General features: G+C 53.2%; 46 non-coding genes across 46 annotated transcripts; 30 read left to right on the top strand and 16 right to left on the bottom strand.

Moving 5' to 3' along the window:
- Window positions 1–127: 127 nt before the first annotated feature.
- On the bottom strand, window positions 128–199 carry Trnap-agg. The gene has a single exon. It is a non-coding gene; the product is annotated as a tRNA-Pro (tRNA).
- Window positions 200–601: 402 nt separating this feature from the next.
- On the top strand, window positions 602–674 carry Trnav-cac. The gene has a single exon. It is a non-coding gene; the product is annotated as a tRNA-Val (tRNA).
- A 158-nt stretch (window positions 675–832) lies between these two features.
- On the top strand, window positions 833–905 carry Trnav-aac. Its single transcript has one exon. It is a non-coding gene; the product is annotated as a tRNA-Val (tRNA).
- A 194-nt stretch (window positions 906–1,099) lies between these two features.
- Trnap-agg lies at window positions 1,100–1,171 on the bottom strand. The gene has a single exon. It is a non-coding gene; the product is annotated as a tRNA-Pro (tRNA).
- Window positions 1,172–1,573: 402 nt separating this feature from the next.
- Window positions 1,574–1,646, top strand: Trnav-cac. The gene has a single exon. It is a non-coding gene; the product is annotated as a tRNA-Val (tRNA).
- A 158-nt stretch (window positions 1,647–1,804) lies between these two features.
- On the top strand, window positions 1,805–1,877 carry Trnav-aac. Its single transcript has one exon. It is a non-coding gene; the product is annotated as a tRNA-Val (tRNA).
- Window positions 1,878–2,071: 194 nt separating this feature from the next.
- On the bottom strand, window positions 2,072–2,143 carry Trnap-agg. Its single transcript has one exon. It is a non-coding gene; the product is annotated as a tRNA-Pro (tRNA).
- Window positions 2,144–2,545: 402 nt separating this feature from the next.
- Trnav-cac lies at window positions 2,546–2,618 on the top strand. Its single transcript has one exon. It is a non-coding gene; the product is annotated as a tRNA-Val (tRNA).
- Window positions 2,619–2,776: 158 nt separating this feature from the next.
- On the top strand, window positions 2,777–2,849 carry Trnav-aac. The gene has a single exon. It is a non-coding gene; the product is annotated as a tRNA-Val (tRNA).
- A 194-nt stretch (window positions 2,850–3,043) lies between these two features.
- On the bottom strand, window positions 3,044–3,115 carry Trnap-agg. Its single transcript has one exon. It is a non-coding gene; the product is annotated as a tRNA-Pro (tRNA).
- A 402-nt stretch (window positions 3,116–3,517) lies between these two features.
- On the top strand, window positions 3,518–3,590 carry Trnav-cac. The gene has a single exon. It is a non-coding gene; the product is annotated as a tRNA-Val (tRNA).
- A 158-nt stretch (window positions 3,591–3,748) lies between these two features.
- Trnav-aac lies at window positions 3,749–3,821 on the top strand. Its single transcript has one exon. It is a non-coding gene; the product is annotated as a tRNA-Val (tRNA).
- Window positions 3,822–4,015: 194 nt separating this feature from the next.
- Trnap-agg lies at window positions 4,016–4,087 on the bottom strand. The gene has a single exon. It is a non-coding gene; the product is annotated as a tRNA-Pro (tRNA).
- Window positions 4,088–4,489: 402 nt separating this feature from the next.
- On the top strand, window positions 4,490–4,562 carry Trnav-cac. The gene has a single exon. It is a non-coding gene; the product is annotated as a tRNA-Val (tRNA).
- A 158-nt stretch (window positions 4,563–4,720) lies between these two features.
- On the top strand, window positions 4,721–4,793 carry Trnav-aac. Its single transcript has one exon. It is a non-coding gene; the product is annotated as a tRNA-Val (tRNA).
- Window positions 4,794–4,987: 194 nt separating this feature from the next.
- Window positions 4,988–5,059, bottom strand: Trnap-agg. Its single transcript has one exon. It is a non-coding gene; the product is annotated as a tRNA-Pro (tRNA).
- A 402-nt stretch (window positions 5,060–5,461) lies between these two features.
- On the top strand, window positions 5,462–5,534 carry Trnav-cac. Its single transcript has one exon. It is a non-coding gene; the product is annotated as a tRNA-Val (tRNA).
- Window positions 5,535–5,692: 158 nt separating this feature from the next.
- On the top strand, window positions 5,693–5,765 carry Trnav-aac. Its single transcript has one exon. It is a non-coding gene; the product is annotated as a tRNA-Val (tRNA).
- A 194-nt stretch (window positions 5,766–5,959) lies between these two features.
- Window positions 5,960–6,031, bottom strand: Trnap-agg. The gene has a single exon. It is a non-coding gene; the product is annotated as a tRNA-Pro (tRNA).
- Window positions 6,032–6,433: 402 nt separating this feature from the next.
- Window positions 6,434–6,506, top strand: Trnav-cac. Its single transcript has one exon. It is a non-coding gene; the product is annotated as a tRNA-Val (tRNA).
- Window positions 6,507–6,664: 158 nt separating this feature from the next.
- Trnav-aac lies at window positions 6,665–6,737 on the top strand. The gene has a single exon. It is a non-coding gene; the product is annotated as a tRNA-Val (tRNA).
- A 194-nt stretch (window positions 6,738–6,931) lies between these two features.
- On the bottom strand, window positions 6,932–7,003 carry Trnap-agg. The gene has a single exon. It is a non-coding gene; the product is annotated as a tRNA-Pro (tRNA).
- A 402-nt stretch (window positions 7,004–7,405) lies between these two features.
- Window positions 7,406–7,478, top strand: Trnav-cac. The gene has a single exon. It is a non-coding gene; the product is annotated as a tRNA-Val (tRNA).
- A 158-nt stretch (window positions 7,479–7,636) lies between these two features.
- Trnav-aac lies at window positions 7,637–7,709 on the top strand. Its single transcript has one exon. It is a non-coding gene; the product is annotated as a tRNA-Val (tRNA).
- A 194-nt stretch (window positions 7,710–7,903) lies between these two features.
- Trnap-agg lies at window positions 7,904–7,975 on the bottom strand. The gene has a single exon. It is a non-coding gene; the product is annotated as a tRNA-Pro (tRNA).
- A 402-nt stretch (window positions 7,976–8,377) lies between these two features.
- Trnav-cac lies at window positions 8,378–8,450 on the top strand. Its single transcript has one exon. It is a non-coding gene; the product is annotated as a tRNA-Val (tRNA).
- A 158-nt stretch (window positions 8,451–8,608) lies between these two features.
- Trnav-aac lies at window positions 8,609–8,681 on the top strand. The gene has a single exon. It is a non-coding gene; the product is annotated as a tRNA-Val (tRNA).
- Window positions 8,682–8,875: 194 nt separating this feature from the next.
- On the bottom strand, window positions 8,876–8,947 carry Trnap-agg. The gene has a single exon. It is a non-coding gene; the product is annotated as a tRNA-Pro (tRNA).
- A 402-nt stretch (window positions 8,948–9,349) lies between these two features.
- Trnav-cac lies at window positions 9,350–9,422 on the top strand. Its single transcript has one exon. It is a non-coding gene; the product is annotated as a tRNA-Val (tRNA).
- A 158-nt stretch (window positions 9,423–9,580) lies between these two features.
- Window positions 9,581–9,653, top strand: Trnav-aac. The gene has a single exon. It is a non-coding gene; the product is annotated as a tRNA-Val (tRNA).
- Window positions 9,654–9,847: 194 nt separating this feature from the next.
- On the bottom strand, window positions 9,848–9,919 carry Trnap-agg. The gene has a single exon. It is a non-coding gene; the product is annotated as a tRNA-Pro (tRNA).
- A 402-nt stretch (window positions 9,920–10,321) lies between these two features.
- Trnav-cac lies at window positions 10,322–10,394 on the top strand. The gene has a single exon. It is a non-coding gene; the product is annotated as a tRNA-Val (tRNA).
- Window positions 10,395–10,552: 158 nt separating this feature from the next.
- On the top strand, window positions 10,553–10,625 carry Trnav-aac. Its single transcript has one exon. It is a non-coding gene; the product is annotated as a tRNA-Val (tRNA).
- A 194-nt stretch (window positions 10,626–10,819) lies between these two features.
- On the bottom strand, window positions 10,820–10,891 carry Trnap-agg. The gene has a single exon. It is a non-coding gene; the product is annotated as a tRNA-Pro (tRNA).
- Window positions 10,892–11,293: 402 nt separating this feature from the next.
- Trnav-cac lies at window positions 11,294–11,366 on the top strand. The gene has a single exon. It is a non-coding gene; the product is annotated as a tRNA-Val (tRNA).
- A 158-nt stretch (window positions 11,367–11,524) lies between these two features.
- Trnav-aac lies at window positions 11,525–11,597 on the top strand. Its single transcript has one exon. It is a non-coding gene; the product is annotated as a tRNA-Val (tRNA).
- Window positions 11,598–11,791: 194 nt separating this feature from the next.
- Window positions 11,792–11,863, bottom strand: Trnap-agg. The gene has a single exon. It is a non-coding gene; the product is annotated as a tRNA-Pro (tRNA).
- A 402-nt stretch (window positions 11,864–12,265) lies between these two features.
- Trnav-cac lies at window positions 12,266–12,338 on the top strand. The gene has a single exon. It is a non-coding gene; the product is annotated as a tRNA-Val (tRNA).
- A 158-nt stretch (window positions 12,339–12,496) lies between these two features.
- Trnav-aac lies at window positions 12,497–12,569 on the top strand. The gene has a single exon. It is a non-coding gene; the product is annotated as a tRNA-Val (tRNA).
- Window positions 12,570–12,763: 194 nt separating this feature from the next.
- Window positions 12,764–12,835, bottom strand: Trnap-agg. The gene has a single exon. It is a non-coding gene; the product is annotated as a tRNA-Pro (tRNA).
- Window positions 12,836–13,237: 402 nt separating this feature from the next.
- On the top strand, window positions 13,238–13,310 carry Trnav-cac. Its single transcript has one exon. It is a non-coding gene; the product is annotated as a tRNA-Val (tRNA).
- Window positions 13,311–13,468: 158 nt separating this feature from the next.
- On the top strand, window positions 13,469–13,541 carry Trnav-aac. The gene has a single exon. It is a non-coding gene; the product is annotated as a tRNA-Val (tRNA).
- Window positions 13,542–13,735: 194 nt separating this feature from the next.
- On the bottom strand, window positions 13,736–13,807 carry Trnap-agg. Its single transcript has one exon. It is a non-coding gene; the product is annotated as a tRNA-Pro (tRNA).
- Window positions 13,808–14,209: 402 nt separating this feature from the next.
- Window positions 14,210–14,282, top strand: Trnav-cac. Its single transcript has one exon. It is a non-coding gene; the product is annotated as a tRNA-Val (tRNA).
- A 425-nt stretch (window positions 14,283–14,707) lies between these two features.
- Trnap-agg lies at window positions 14,708–14,779 on the bottom strand. Its single transcript has one exon. It is a non-coding gene; the product is annotated as a tRNA-Pro (tRNA).
- Window positions 14,780–15,181: 402 nt separating this feature from the next.
- On the top strand, window positions 15,182–15,254 carry Trnav-cac. The gene has a single exon. It is a non-coding gene; the product is annotated as a tRNA-Val (tRNA).
- Window positions 15,255–15,283: the final 29 nt, after the last annotated feature.

Raw genomic sequence — 15,283 nt, 5'->3', positions numbered from 1 at the left:
AATCGCCTTCACGCGTCGGACCCGAGTGTCAATTGCTCACATCGAATAAGAAATTCATTTGATATTGACGGCGAGCTTTTTGCGCTGACTCAGCCACTGACGTGCGATCAGTTTGCACAAAACGCTAGGGCTCGTCCGGGATTTGAACCAGGGACCTCCTGCACCCTAAGCAGGAATCATACCCCTAGACCAACGAGCCCTGTGACACGGCGAATGCCAATTATTCCAGTCCCTCGATGTCGTCCAGGGTGTCCTGGAAGTCTCGTGTACGCTGGCGGGATGGGGGCGGCGCGAATTCCCGCGGTCGGCGGCCTTCCTGGGCTATTGGTACCTTCATGTAGAGCTGCCGCTGGGCTCGCACTGCCTGCTGCTGAGAAAGTGATTGCTTTTGCTGATATGACTTGCAATAACGACTGCGCGAAACGCCGCTATCTCGTTAGGGGTGCTACGGCAGACACCCTCTCAAGCGCCCCGAAAACTTCTTGAGCCCTCGGCTGTGATGGGTTCCAGGCTGACAAAAGAACTGTCGTGTGTGCATTCGCGGACGAGAGAAAGTCTGAGGCAAGTTCGAATGAACAAGGATGGACTCCTCAGGTCCGTCGTTTCCGTAGTGTAGCGGTTATCACGTCTGCTTCACACGCAGAAGGTCCCAAGTTCGATCCCGGGCGGGAACAGTATTTTCCTGCCTATGTCGTATTGTCCTCCAATGAGCCACGTCGTGTGTGGATCTGCTGCATGTCCCTTCGTTTTGCAAGTACCACATTTATCGAATTTTTTAGTTACGATGGCAACATCACTACAAGTTGTCTGTGAAGTAAGGTGCACACAAGCAGTTTCCGTGGTGTAGCGGTTATCACGTCTGCCTAACACGCAGAAGGTCCCCGGTTCGATCCCGGGCCGAAACACTTTTTCATCACTTTAAGCAAGACGTACTAACATGCATCTGCTACCATCTGTACCCGAAACCTTCGTAATCGCCTTCACGCGTCGGACCCGAGTGTCAATTGCTCACATCGAATAAGAAATTCATTTGATATTGACGGCGAGCTTTTTGCGCTGACTCAGCCACTGACGTGAGATCAGTTTGCACAAAACGCTAGGGCTCGTCCGGGATTTGAACCCGGGACCTCCTGCACCCTAAGCAAGAATCATACCCCTAGACCAACGAGCCCTGTGACGCGGCGAATGCCAATTATTCCAGTCCCTCGATGTCGTCCAGGGTGCCCTGGAAGTCTCGTGTACGCTGGCGGGATGGGGGCCGCGCGAATTCCCGCGGTCGGCGGCCTTCCTGGGCTATTGGTACCTTCATGTAGAGCTGCCGCTGTTCTCGCACTGCCTGCTGCTGAGAAAGTGATTGCTTTTGCTGATATGACTTGCAATAACGACTGCGCGAAACGCCGCTATCTCGTTAGGGGTGCTACGGCAGACACCCTCTCAAGCGCCCCGAAGACTTCTTGAGCCCTCGGCTGTGATGGGTTCCAGGCTGACAAAAGAACTGTCGTGTGTGCATTCGCGGACGAGAGAAAGTCTGAGGCAAGTTCGAATGAACAAGGATGGACTCCTCAGGTCCGTCGTTTCCGTAGTGTAGCGGTTATCACGTCTGCTTCACACGCAGAAGGTCCCCAGTTCGATCCCGGGCGGGAACAGTATTTTCCTGCCTATGTCGTATTGTCCTCCAATGAGCCACGTCGTGTGTGGATCTGCTGCATGTCCCTTCGTTTTGCAAGTACCACATTTATCGAATTTTTTAGTTACGATGGCAACATCACTACAAGTTGTCTGTGAAGTAAGGTGCACACAAGCAGTTTCCGTGGTGTAGCGGTTATCACGTCTGCGTAACACGCAGAAGGTCCCCGGTTCGATCCCGGGCGGAAACACTTTTTCATCACTTTAAGCAAGACGTACTAACATGCATCTGCTACCATCTGTACCCGAAACCTTCGTAATCGCCTTCACGCGTCGGACCCGAGTGTCAATTGCTCACATCGAATAAGAAATTCATTTGATATTGACGGCGAGCTTTTTGCGCTGACTCAGCCACTGACGTGCGATCAGTTTGCACAAAACGCTAGGGCTCGTCCGGGATTTGAACCCGGGACCTCCTGCACCCTAAGCAGGAATCATACCCCTAGACCAACGAGCCCTGTGACGCGGCGAATGCCAATTATTCCAGTCCCTCGATGTCGTCCAGGGTGCCCTGGAAGTCTCGTGTACGCTGGCGGGATGGGGGCCGCGCGAATTCCCGCGGTCGGCGGCCTTCCTGGGCTATTGGTACCTTCATGTAGAGCTGCCGCTGTTCTCGCACTGCCTGCTGCTGAGAAAGTGATTGCTTTTGCTGATATGACTTGCAATAACGACTGCGCGAAACGCCGCTATCTCGTTAGGGGTGCTACGGCAGACACCCTCTCAAGCGCCCCGAAGACTTCTTGAGCCCTCGGCTGTGATGGGTTCCAGGCTGACAAAAGAACTGTCGTGTGTGCATTCGCGGACGAGAGAAAGTCTGAGGCAAGTTCGAATGAACAAGGATGGACTCCTCAGGTCCGTCGTTTCCGTAGTGTAGCGGTTATCACGTCTGCTTCACACGCAGAAGGTCCCCAGTTCGATCCCGGGCGGGAACAGTATTTTCCTGCCTATGTCGTATTGTCCTCCAATGAGCCACGTCGTGTGTGGATCTGCTGCATGTCCCTTCGTTTTGCAAGTACCACATTTATCGAATTTTTTAGTTACGATGGCAACATCACTACAAGTTGTCTGTGAAGTAAGGTGCACACAAGCAGATTCCGTGGTGTAGCGGTTATCACGTCTGCCTAACACGCAGAAGGTCCCCGGTTCGATCCCGGGCGGAAACACTTTTTCATCACTTTAAGCAAGACGTACTAACATGCATCTGCTACCATCTGTACCCGAAACCTTCGTAATCGCCTTCACGCGTCGGACCCGAGTGTCAATTGCTCACATCGAATAAGAAATTCATTTGATATTGACGGCGAGCTTTTTGCGCTGACTCAGCCACTGACGTGCGATCAGTTTGCACAAAACGCTAGGGCTCGTCCGGGATTTGAACCCGGGACCTCCTGCACCCTAAGCAGGAATCATACCCCTAGACCAACGAGCCCTGTGACACGGCGAATGCCAATTATTCCAGTCCCTCGATGTCGTCCAGGGTGTCCTGGAAGTCTCGTGTACGCTGGCGGGATGGGGGCGGCGCGAATTCCCGCGGTCGGCGGCCTTCCTGGGCTATTGGTACCTTCATGTAGAGCTGCCGCTGTTCTCGCACTGCCTGCTGCTGAGAAAGTGATTGCTTTTGCTGATATGACTTGCAATAACGACTGCGCGAAACGCCGCTATCTCGTTAGGGGTGCTACGGCAGACACCCTCTCAAGCGCCCCGAAGACTTCTTGAGCCCTCGGCTGTGATGGGTTCCAGGCTGACAAAAGAACTGTCGTGTGTGCATTCGCGGACGAGAGAAAGTCTGAGGCAAGTTCGAATGAACAAGGATGGACTCCTCAGGTCCGTCGTTTCCGTAGTGTAGCGGTTATCACGTCTGCTTCACACGCAGAAGGTCCCCAGTTCGATCCCGGGCGGGAACAGTATTTTCCTGCCTATGTCGTATTGTCCTCCAATGAGCCACGTCGTGTGTGGATCTGCTGCATGTCCCTTCGTTTTGCAAGTACCACATTTATCGAATTTTTTAGTTACGATGGCAACATCACTACAAGTTGTCTGTGAAGTAAGGTGCACACAAGCAGTTTCCGTGGTGTAGCGGTTATCACGTCTGCCTAACACGCAGAAGGTCCCCGGTTCGATCCCGGGCGGAAACACTTTTTCATCACTTTAAGCAAGACGTACTAACATGCATCTGCTACCATCTGTACCCGAAACCTTCGTAATCGCCTTCACGCGTCGGACCCGAGTGTCAATTGCTCACATCGAATAAGAAATTCATTTGATATTGACGGCGAGCTTTTTGCGCTGACTCAGCCACTGACGTGCGATCAGTTTGCACAAAACGCTAGGGCTCGTCCGGGATTTGAACCCGGGACCTCCTGCACCCTAAGCAGGAATCATACCCCTAGACCAACGAGCCCTGTGACACGGCGAATGCCAATTATTCCAGTCCCTCGATGTCGTCCAGGGTGTCCTGGAAGTCTCGTGTACGCTGGCGGGATGGGGGCGGCGCGAATTCCCGCGGTCGGCGGCCTTCCTGGGCTATTGGTACCTTCATGTAGAGCTGCCGCTGGGCTCGCACTGCCTGCTGCTGAGAAAGTGATTGCTTTTGCTGATATGACTTGCAATAACGACTGCGCGAAACGCCGCTATCTCGTTAGGGGTGCTACGGCAGACACCCTCTCAAGCGCCCCGAAAACTTCTTGAGCCCTCGGCTGTGATGGGTTCCAGGCTGACAAAAGAACTGTCGTGTGTGCATTCGCGGACGAGAGAAAGTCTGAGGCAAGTTCGAATGAACAAGGATGGACTCCTCAGGTCCGTCGTTTCCGTAGTGTAGCGGTTATCACGTCTGCTTCACACGCAGAAGGTCCCAAGTTCGATCCCGGGCGGGAACAGTATTTTCCTGCCTATGTCGTATTGTCCTCCAATGAGCTACGTCGTGTGTGGATCTGCTGCATGTCCCTTCGTTTTGCAAGTACCACATTTATCGAATTTTTTAGTTACGATGGCAACATCACTACAAGTTGTCTGTGAAGTAAGGTGCACACAAGCAGTTTCCGTGGTGTAGCGGTTATCACGTCTGCCTAACACGCAGAAGGTCCCCGGTTCGATCCCGGGCCGAAACACTTTTTCATCACTTTAAGCAAGACGTACTAACATGCATCTGCTACCATCTGTACCCGAAACCTTCGTAATCGCCTTCACGCGTCGGACCCGAGTGTCAATTGCTCACATCGAATAAGAAATTCATTTGATATTGACGGCGAGCTTTTTGCGCTGACTCAGCCACTGACGTGAGATCAGTTTGCACAAAACGCTAGGGCTCGTCCGGGATTTGAACCCGGGACCTCCTGCACCCTAAGCAAGAATCATACCCCTAGACCAACGAGCCCTGTGACGCGGCGAATGCCAATTATTCCAGTCCCTCGATGTCGTCCAGGGTGCCCTGGAAGTCTCGTGTACGCTGGCGGGATGGGGGCGGCGCGAATTCCCGCGGTCGGCGGCCTTCCTGGGCTATTGGTACCTTCATGTAGAGCTGCCGCTGTTCTCGCACTGCCTGCTGCTGAGAAAGTGATTGCTTTTGCTGATATGACTTGCAATAACGACTGCGCGAAACGCCGCTATCTCGTTAGGGGTGCTACGGCAGACACCCTCTCAAGCGCCCCGAAGACTTCTTGAGCCCTCGGCTGTGATGGGTTCCAGGCTGACAAAAGAACTGTCGTGTGTGCATTCGCGGACGAGAGAAAGTCTGAGGCAAGTTCGAATGAACAAGGATGGACTCCTCAGGTCCGTCGTTTCCGTAGTGTAGCGGTTATCACGTCTGCTTCACACGCAGAAGGTCCCCAGTTCGATCCCGGGCGGGAACAGTATTTTCCTGCCTATGTCGTATTGTCCTCCAATGAGCCACGTCGTGTGTGGATCTGCTGCATGTCCCTTCGTTTTGCAAGTACCACATTTATCGAATTTTTTAGTTACGATGGCAACATCACTACAAGTTGTCTGTGAAGTAAGGTGCACACAAGCAGTTTCCGTGGTGTAGCGGTTATCACGTCTGCCTAACACGCAGAAGGTCCCCGGTTCGATCCCGGGCGGAAACACTTTTTCATCACTTTAAGCAAGACGTACTAACATGCATCTGCTACCATCTGTACCCGAAACCTTCGTAATCGCCTTCACGCGTCGGACCCGAGTGTCAATTGCTCACATCGAATAAGAAATTCATTTGATATTGACGGCGAGCTTTTTGCGCTGACTCAGCCACTGACGTGCGATCAGTTTGCACAAAACGCTAGGGCTCGTCCGGGATTTGAACCCGGGACCTCCTGCACCCTAAGCAGGAATCATACCCCTAGACCAACGAGCCCTGTGACACGGCGAATGCCAATTATTCCAGTCCCTCGATGTCGTCCAGGGTGTCCTGGAAGTCTCGTGTACGCTGGCGGGATGGGGGCGGCGCGAATTCCCGCGGTCGGCGGCCTTCCTGGGCTATTGGTACCTTCATGTAGAGCTGCCGCTGGGCTCGCACTGCCTGCTGCTGAGAAAGTGATTGCTTTTGCTGATATGACTTGCAATAACGACTGCGCGAAACGCCGCTATCTCGTTAGGGGTGCTACGGCAGACACCCTCTCAAGCGCCCCGAAAACTTCTTGAGCCCTCGGCTGTGATGGGTTCCAGGCTGACAAAAGAACTGTCGTGTGTGCATTCGCGGACGAGAGAAAGTCTGAGGCAAGTTCGAATGAACAAGGATGGACTCCTCAGGTCCGTCGTTTCCGTAGTGTAGCGGTTATCACGTCTGCTTCACACGCAGAAGGTCCCAAGTTCGATCCCGGGCGGGAACAGTATTTTCCTGCCTATGTCGTATTGTCCTCCAATGAGCCACGTCGTGTGTGGATCTGCTGCATGTCCCTTCGTTTTGCAAGTACCACATTTATCGAATTTTTTAGTTACGATGGCAACATCACTACAAGTTGTCTGTGAAGTAAGGTGCACACAAGCAGTTTCCGTGGTGTAGCGGTTATCACGTCTGCCTAACACGCAGAAGGTCCCCGGTTCGATCCCGGGCCGAAACACTTTTTCATCACTTTAAGCAAGACGTACTAACATGCATCTGCTACCATCTGTACCCGAAACCTTCGTAATCGCCTTCACGCGTCGGACCCGAGTGTCAATTGCTCACATCGAATAAGAAATTCATTTGATATTGACGGCGAGCTTTTTGCGCTGACTCAGCCACTGACGTGAGATCAGTTTGCACAAAACGCTAGGGCTCGTCCGGGATTTGAACCCGGGACCTCCTGCACCCTAAGCAAGAATCATACCCCTAGACCAACGAGCCCTGTGACGCGGCGAATGCCAATTATTCCAGTCCCTCGATGTCGTCCAGGGTGCCCTGGAAGTCTCGTGTACGCTGGCGGGATGGGGGCGGCGCGAATTCCCGCGGTCGGCGGCCTTCCTGGGCTATTGGTACCTTCATGTAGAGCTGCCGCTGTTCTCGCACTGCCTGCTGCTGAGAAAGTGATTGCTTTTGCTGATATGACTTGCAATAACGACTGCGCGAAACGCCGCTATCTCGTTAGGGGTGCTACGGCAGACACCCTCTCAAGCGCCCCGAAGACTTCTTGAGCCCTCGGCTGTGATGGGTTCCAGGCTGACAAAAGAACTGTCGTGTGTGCATTCGCGGACGAGAGAAAGTCTGAGGCAAGTTCGAATGAACAAGGATGGACTCCTCAGGTCCGTCGTTTCCGTAGTGTAGCGGTAATCACGTCTGCTTCACACGCAGAAGGTCCCCAGTTCGATCCCGGGCGGGAACAGTATTTTCCTGCCTATGTCGTATTGTCCTCCAATGAGCCACGTCGTGTGTGGATCTGCTGCATGTCCCTTCGTTTTGCAAGTACCACATTTATCGAATTTTTTAGTTACGATGACAACATCACTACAAGTTGTCTGTGAAGTAAGGTGCACACAAGCAGTTTCCGTGGTGTAGCGGTTATCACGTCTGCGTAACACGCAGAAGGTCCCCGGTTCGATCCCGGGCGGAAACACTTTTTCATCACTTTAAGCAAGACGTACTAACATGCATCTGCTACCATCTGTACCCGAAACCTTCGTAATCGCCTTCACGCGTCGGACCCGAGTGCCAATTGCTCACATCGAATAAGAAATTCATTTGATATTGACGGCGAGCTTTTTGCGCTGACTCAGCCACTGACGTGCGATCAGTTTGCACAAAACGCTAGGGCTCGTCCGGGATTTGAACCCGGGACCTCCTGCACCCTAAGCAGGAATCATACCCCTAGACCAACGAGCCCTGTGACACTGCGAATGCCAATTATTCCAGTCCCTCGATGTCGTCCAGGGTGTCCTGGAAGTCTCGTGTACGCTGGCGGGATGGGGGCGGCGCGAATTCCCGCGGTCGGCGGCCTTCCTGGGCTATTGGTACCTTCATGTAGAGCTGCCGCTGGGCTCGCACTGCCTGCTGCTGAGAAAGTGATTGCTTTTGCTGATATGACTTGCAATAACGACTGCGCGAAACGCCGCTATCTCGTTAGGGGTGCTACGGCAGACACCCTCTCAAGCGCCCCGAAGACTTCTTGAGCCCTCGGCTGTGATGGGTTCCAGGCTGACAAAAGAACTGTCGTGTGTGCATTCGCGGACGAGAGAAAGTCTGAGGCAAGTTCGAATGAACAAGGATGGACTCCTCAGGTCCGTCGTTTCCGTAGTGTAGCGGTTATCACGTCTGCTTCACACGCAGAAGGTCCCAAGTTCGATCCCGGGCGGGAACAGTATTTTCCTGCCTATGTCGTATTGTCCTCCAATGAGCCACGTCGTGTGTGGATCTGCTGCATGTCCCTTCGTTTTGCAAGTACCACATTTATCGAATTTTTTAGTTACGATGGCAACATCACTACAAGTTGTCTGTGAAGTAAGGTGCACACAAGCAGTTTCCGTGGTGTAGCGGTTATCACGTCTGCCTAACACGCAGAAGGTCCCCGGTTCGATCCCGGGCCGAAACACTTTTTCATCACTTTAAGCAAGACGTACTAACATGCATCTGCTACCATCTGTACCCGAAACCTTCGTAATCGCCTTCACGCGTCGGACCCGAGTGTCAATTGCTCACATCGAATAAGAAATTCATTTGATATTGACGGCGAGCTTTTTGCGCTGACTCAGCCACTGACGTGAGATCAGTTTGCACAAAACGCTAGGGCTCGTCCGGGATTTGAACCCGGGACCTCCTGCACCCTAAGCAAGAATCATACCCCTAGACCAACGAGCCCTGTGACGCGGCGAATGCCAATTATTCCAGTCCCTCGATGTCGTCCAGGGTGCCCTGGAAGTCTCGTGTACGCTGGCGGGATGGGGGCGGCGCGAATTCCCGCGGTCGGCGGCCTTCCTGGGCTATTGGTACCTTCATGTAGAGCTGCCGCTGTTCTCGCACTGCCTGCTGCTGAGAAAGTGATTGCTTTTGCTGATATGACTTGCAATAACGACTGCGCGAAACGCCGCTATCTCGTTAGGGGTGCTACGGCAGACACCCTCTCAAGCGCCCCGAAGACTTCTTGAGCCCTCGGCTGTGATGGGTTCCAGGCTGACAAAAGAACTGTCGTGTGTGCATTCGCGGACGAGAGAAAGTCTGAGGCAAGTTCGAATGAACAAGGATGGACTCCTCAGGTCCGTCGTTTCCGTAGTGTAGCGGTTATCACGTCTGCTTCACACGCAGAAGGTCCCCAGTTCGATCCCGGGCGGGAACAGTATTTTCCTGCCTATGTCGTATTGTCCTCCAATGAGCCACGTCGTGTGTGGATCTGCTGCATGTCCCTTCGTTTTGCAAGTACCACATTTATCGAATTTTTTAGTTACGATGGCAACATCACTACAAGTTGTCTGTGAAGTAAGGTGCACACAAGCAGTTTCCGTGGTGTAGCGGTTATCACGTCTGCCTAACACGCAGAAGGTCCCCGGTTCGATCCCGGGCCGAAACACTTTTTCATCACTTTAAGCAAGACGTACTAACATGCATCTGCTACCATCTGTACCCGAAACCTTCGTAATCGCCTTCACGCGTCGGACCCGAGTGTCAATTGCTCACATCGAATAAGAAATTCATTTGATATTGACGGCGAGCTTTTTGCGCTGACTCAGCCACTGACGTGAGATCAGTTTGCACAAAACGCTAGGGCTCGTCCGGGATTTGAACCCGGGACCTCCTGCACCCTAAGCAAGAATCATACCCCTAGACCAACGAGCCCTGTGACGCGGCGAATGCCAATTATTCCAGTCCCTCGATGTCGTCCAGGGTGTCCTGGAAGTCTCGTGTACGCTGGCGGGATGGGGGCGGCGCGAATTCCCGCGGTCGGCGGCCTTCCTGGGCTATTGGTACCTTCATGTAGAGCTGCCGCTGTTCTCGCACTGCCTGCTGCTGAGAAAGTGATTGCTTTTGCTGATATGACTTGCAATAACGACTGCGCGAAACGCCGCTATCTCGTTAGGGGTGCTACGGCAGACACCCTCTCAAGCGCCCCGAAGACTTCTTGAGCCCTCGGCTGTGATGGGTTCCAGGCTGACAAAAGAACTGTCGTGTGTGCATTCGCGGACGAGAGAAAGTCTGAGGCAAGTTCGAATGAACAAGGATGGACTCCTCAGGTCCGTCGTTTCCGTAGTGTAGCGGTTATCACGTCTGCTTCACACGCAGAAGGTCCCCAGTTCGATCCCGGGCGGGAACAGTATTTTCCTGCCTATGTCGTATTGTCCTCCAATGAGCCACGTCGTGTGTGGATCTGCTGCATGTCCCTTCGTTTTGCAAGTACCACATTTATCGAATTTTTTAGTTACGATGGCAACATCACTACAAGTTGTCTGTGAAGTAAGGTGCACACAAGCAGTTTCCGTGGTGTAGCGGTTATCACGTCTGCGTAACACGCAGAAGGTCCCCGGTTCGATCCCGGGCGGAAACACTTTTTCATCACTTTAAGCAAGACGTACTAACATGCATCTGCTACCATCTGTACCCGAAACCTTCGTAATCGCCTTCACGCGTCGGACCCGAGTGTCAATTGCTCACATCGAATAAGAAATTCATTTGATATTGACGGCGAGCTTTTTGCGCTGACTCAGCCACTGACGTGCGATCAGTTTGCTCAAAACGCTAGGGCTCGTCCGGGATTTGAACCCGGGACCTCCTGCACCCTAAGCAGGAATCATACCCCTAGACCAACGAGCCCTGTGACACGGCGAATGCCAATTATTCCAGTCCCTCGATGTCGTCCAGGGTGTCCTGGAAGTCTCGTGTACGCTGGCGGGATGGGGGCGGCGCGAATTCCCGCGGTCGGCGGCCTTCCTGGGCTATTGGTACCTTCATGTAGAGCTGCCGCTGGGCTCGCACTGCCTGCTGCTGAGAAAGTGATTGCTTTTGCTGATATGACTTGCAATAACGACTGCGCGAAACGCCGCTATCTCGTTAGGGGTGCTACGGCAGACACCCTCTCAAGCGCCCCGAAGACTTCTTGAGCCCTCGGCTGTGATGGGTTCCAGGCTGACAAAAGAACTGTCGTGTGTGCATTCGCGGACGAGAGAAAGTCTGAGGCAAGTTCGAATGAACAAGGATGGACTCCTCAGGTCCGTCGTTTCCGTAGTGTAGCGGTTATCACGTCTGCTTCACACGCAGAAGGTCCCCAGTTCGATCCCGGGCGGGAACAGTATTTTCCTGCCTATGTCGTATTGTCCTCCAATGAGCCACGTCGTGTGTGGATCTGCTGCATGTCCCTTCGTTTTGCAAGTACCACATTTATCGAATTTTTTAGTTACGATGGCAACATCACTACAAGTTGTCTGTGAAGTAAGGTGCACACAAGCAGTTTCCGTGGTGTAGCGGTTATCACGTCTGCCTAACACGCAGAAGGTCCCCGGTTCGATCCCGGGCCGAAACACTTTTTCATCACTTTAAGCAAGACGTACTAACATGCATCTGCTACCATCTGTACCCGAAACCTTCGTAATCGCCTTCACGCGTCGGACCCGAGTGTCAATTGCTCACATCGAATAAGAAATTCATTTGATATTGACGGCGAGCTTTTTGCGCTGACTCAGCCACTGACGTGAGATCAGTTTGCACAAAACGCTAGGGCTCGTCCGGGATTTGAACCCGGGACCTCCTGCACCCTAAGCAAGAATCATACCCCTAGACCAACGAGCCCTGTGACGCGGCGAATGCCAATTATTCCAGTCCCTCGATGTCGTCCAGGGTGTCCTGGAAGTCTCGTGTACGCTGGCGGGATGGGGGCGGCGCGAATTCCCGCGGTCGGCGGCCTTCCTGGGCTATTGGTACCTTCATGTAGAGCTGCCGCTGTTCTCGCACTGCCTGCTGCTGAGAAAGTGATTGCTTTTGCTGATATGACTTGCAATAACGACTGCGCGAAACGCCGCTATCTCGTTAGGGGTGCTACGGCAGACACCCTCTCAAGCGCCCCGAAGACTTCTTGAGCCCTCGGCTGTGATGGGTTCCAGGCTGACAAAAGAACTGTCGTGTGTGCATTCGCGGACGAGAGAAAGTCTGAGGCAAGTTCGAATGAACAAGGATGGACTCCTCAGGTCCGTCGTTTCCGTAGTGTAGCGGTTATCACGTCTGCATCACACGCAGAAGGTCCCCAGTTCGATCCCGGGCGGGAACAGTATTTTCCTGCCTATGTCGTATTGTCCTCCAATGAGCCACGTCGTGTGTGGATCTGCTGCATGTCCCTTCGTTTTGCAAGTACCACATTTATCGAATTTTTTAGTTACGATGGCAACATCACTGCAAGTTGTCTGTGAAGTAAGGTGCACACAAGCAGTTTCCGTGGTGTAGCGGTTATCACGTCTGCCTAACACGCAGAAGGTCCCCGGTTCGATCCCGGGCCGAAACACTTTTTCATCACTTTAAGCAAGACGTACTAACATGCATCTGCTACCATCTGTACCCGAAACCTTCGTAATCGCCTTCACGCGTCGGACCCGAGTGTCAATTGCTCACATCGAATAAGAAATTCATTTGATATTGACGGCGAGCTTTTTGCGCTGACTCAGCCACTGACGTGAGATCAGTTTGCACAAAACGCTAGGGCTCGTCCGGGATTTGAACCCGGGACCTCCTGCACCCTAAGCAAGAATCATACCCCTAGACCAACGAGCCCTGTGACGCGGCGAATGCCAATTATTCCAGTCCCTCGATGTCGTCCAGGGTGTCCTGGAAGTCTCGTGTACGCTGGCGGGATGGGGGCGGCGCGAATTCCCGCGGTCGGCGGCCTTCCTGGGCTATTGGTACCTTCATGTAGAGCTGCCGCTGTTCTCGCACTGCCTGCTGCTGAGAAAGTGATTGCTTTTGCTGATATGACTTGCAATAACGACTGCGCGAAACGCCGCTATCTCGTTAGGGGTGCTACGGCAGACACCCTCTCAAGCGCCCCGAAGACTTCTTGAGCCCTCGGCTGTGATGGGTTCCAGGCTGACAAAAGAACTGTCGTGTGTGCATTCGCGGACGAGAGAAAGTCTGAGGCAAGTTCGAATGAACAAGGATGGACTCCTCAGGTCCGTCGTTTCCGTAGTGTAGCGGTTATCACGTCTGCTTCACACGCAGAAGGTCCCCAGTTCGATCCCGGGCGGGAACAGTATTTTCCTGCCTATGTCGTATTGTCCTCCAATGAGCCACGTCGTGTGTGGATCTGCTGCATGTCCCTTCGTTTTGCAAGTACCACATTTATCGAATTTTTTAGTTACGATGGCAACATCACTACAAGTTGTCTGTGAAGTAAGGTGCACACAAGCAGTTTCCGTGGTGTACCGGTTATCACGTCTGCGTAACACGCAGAAGGTCCCCGGTTCGATCCCGGGCGGAAACACTTTTTCATCACTTTAAGCAAGACGTACTAACATGCATCTGCTACCATCTGTACCCGAAACCTTCGTAATCGCCTTCACGCGTCGGACCCGAGTGTCAATTGCTCACATCGAATAAGAAATTCATTTGATATTGACGGCGAGCTTTTTGCGCTGACTCAGCCACTGACGTGCGATCAGTTTGCTCAAAACGCTAGGGCTCGTCCGGGATTTGAACCCGGGACCTCCTGCACCCTAAGCAAGAATCATACCCCTAGACCAACGAGCCCTGTGACGCGGCGAATGCCAATTATTCCAGTCCCTCGATGTCGTCCAGGGTGTCCTGGAAGTCTCGTGTACGCTGGCGGGATGGGGGCGGCGCGAATTCCCGCGGTCGGCGGCCTTCCTGGGCTATTGGTACCTTCATGTAGAGCTGCCGCTGTTCTCGCACTGCCTGCTGCTGAGAAAGTGATTGCTTTTGCTGATATGACTTGCAATAACGACTGCGCGAAACGCCGCTATCTCGTTAGGGGTGCTACGGCAGACACCCTCTCAAGCGCCCCGAAGACTTCTTGAGCCCTCGGCTGTGATGGGTTCCAGGCTGACAAAAGAACTGTCGTGTGTGCATTCGCGGACGAGAGAAAGTCTGAGGCAAGTTCGAATGAACAAGGATGGACTCCTCAGGTCCGTCGTTTCCGTAGTGTAGCGGTTATCACGTCTGCTTCACACGCAGAAGGTCCCCAGTTCGATCCCGGGCGGGAACAGTATTTTCCTGCCTATGTCGTATTGTCCTCCAATGAGCCACGTCGTGTGTGGATCTGCTGCATGTCCCTTCGTTTTGCAAGTACCACATTTATCGAATTTTTTAGTTACGATGGCAACATCACTACAAGTTGTCTGTGAAGTAAGGTGCACACAAGCAGTTTCCGTGGTGTACCGGTTATCACGTCTGCGTAACACGCAGAAGGTCCCCGGTTCGATCCCGGGCCGAAACACTTTTTCATCACTTTAAGCAAGACGTACTAACATGCATCTGCTACCATCTGTACCCGAAACCTTCGTAATCGCCTTCACGCGTCGGACCCGAGTGTCAATTGCTCACATCGAATAAGAAATTCATTTGATATTGACGGCGAGCTTTTTGCGCTGACTCAGCCACTGACGTGCGATCAGTTTGCTCAAAACGCTAGGGCTCGTCCGGGATTTGAACCCGGGACCTCCTGCACCCTAAGCAGGAATCATACCCCTAGACCAACGAGCCCTGTGACACGGCGAATGCCAATTATTCCAGTCCCTCGATGTCGTCCAGGGTGTCCTGGAAGTCTCGTGTACGCTGGCGGGATGGGGGCGGCGCGAATTCCCGCGGTCGGCGGCCTTCCTGGGCTATTGGTACCTTCATGTAGAGCTGCCGCTGGGCTCGCACTGCCTGCTGCTGAGAAAGTGATTGCTTTTGCTGATATGACTTGCAATAACGACTGCGCGAAACGCCGCTATCTCGTTAGGGGTGCTACGGCAGACACCCTCTCAAGCGCCCCGAAGACTTCTTGAGCCCTCGGCTGTGATGGGTTCCAGGCTGACAAAAGAACTGTCGTGTGTGCATTCGCGGACGAGAGAAAGTCTGAGGCAAGTTCGAATGAACAAGGATGGACTCCTCAGGTCCGTCGTTTCCGTAGTGTAGCGGTTATCACGTCTGCTTCACACGCAGAAGGTCCCCAGTTCGATCCCGGGCGGGAACAGTATTTTCCTGCCTATGTCGTATTGTCCT

This window comes from Schistocerca americana, chromosome 2, assembly GCF_021461395.2.
Source record: "Schistocerca americana isolate TAMUIC-IGC-003095 chromosome 2, iqSchAmer2.1, whole genome shotgun sequence".
NCBI lineage: Eukaryota > Metazoa > Arthropoda > Insecta > Orthoptera > Acrididae > Schistocerca > Schistocerca americana.
This window is presented reverse-complemented; position numbering and strand designations above follow the sequence as displayed.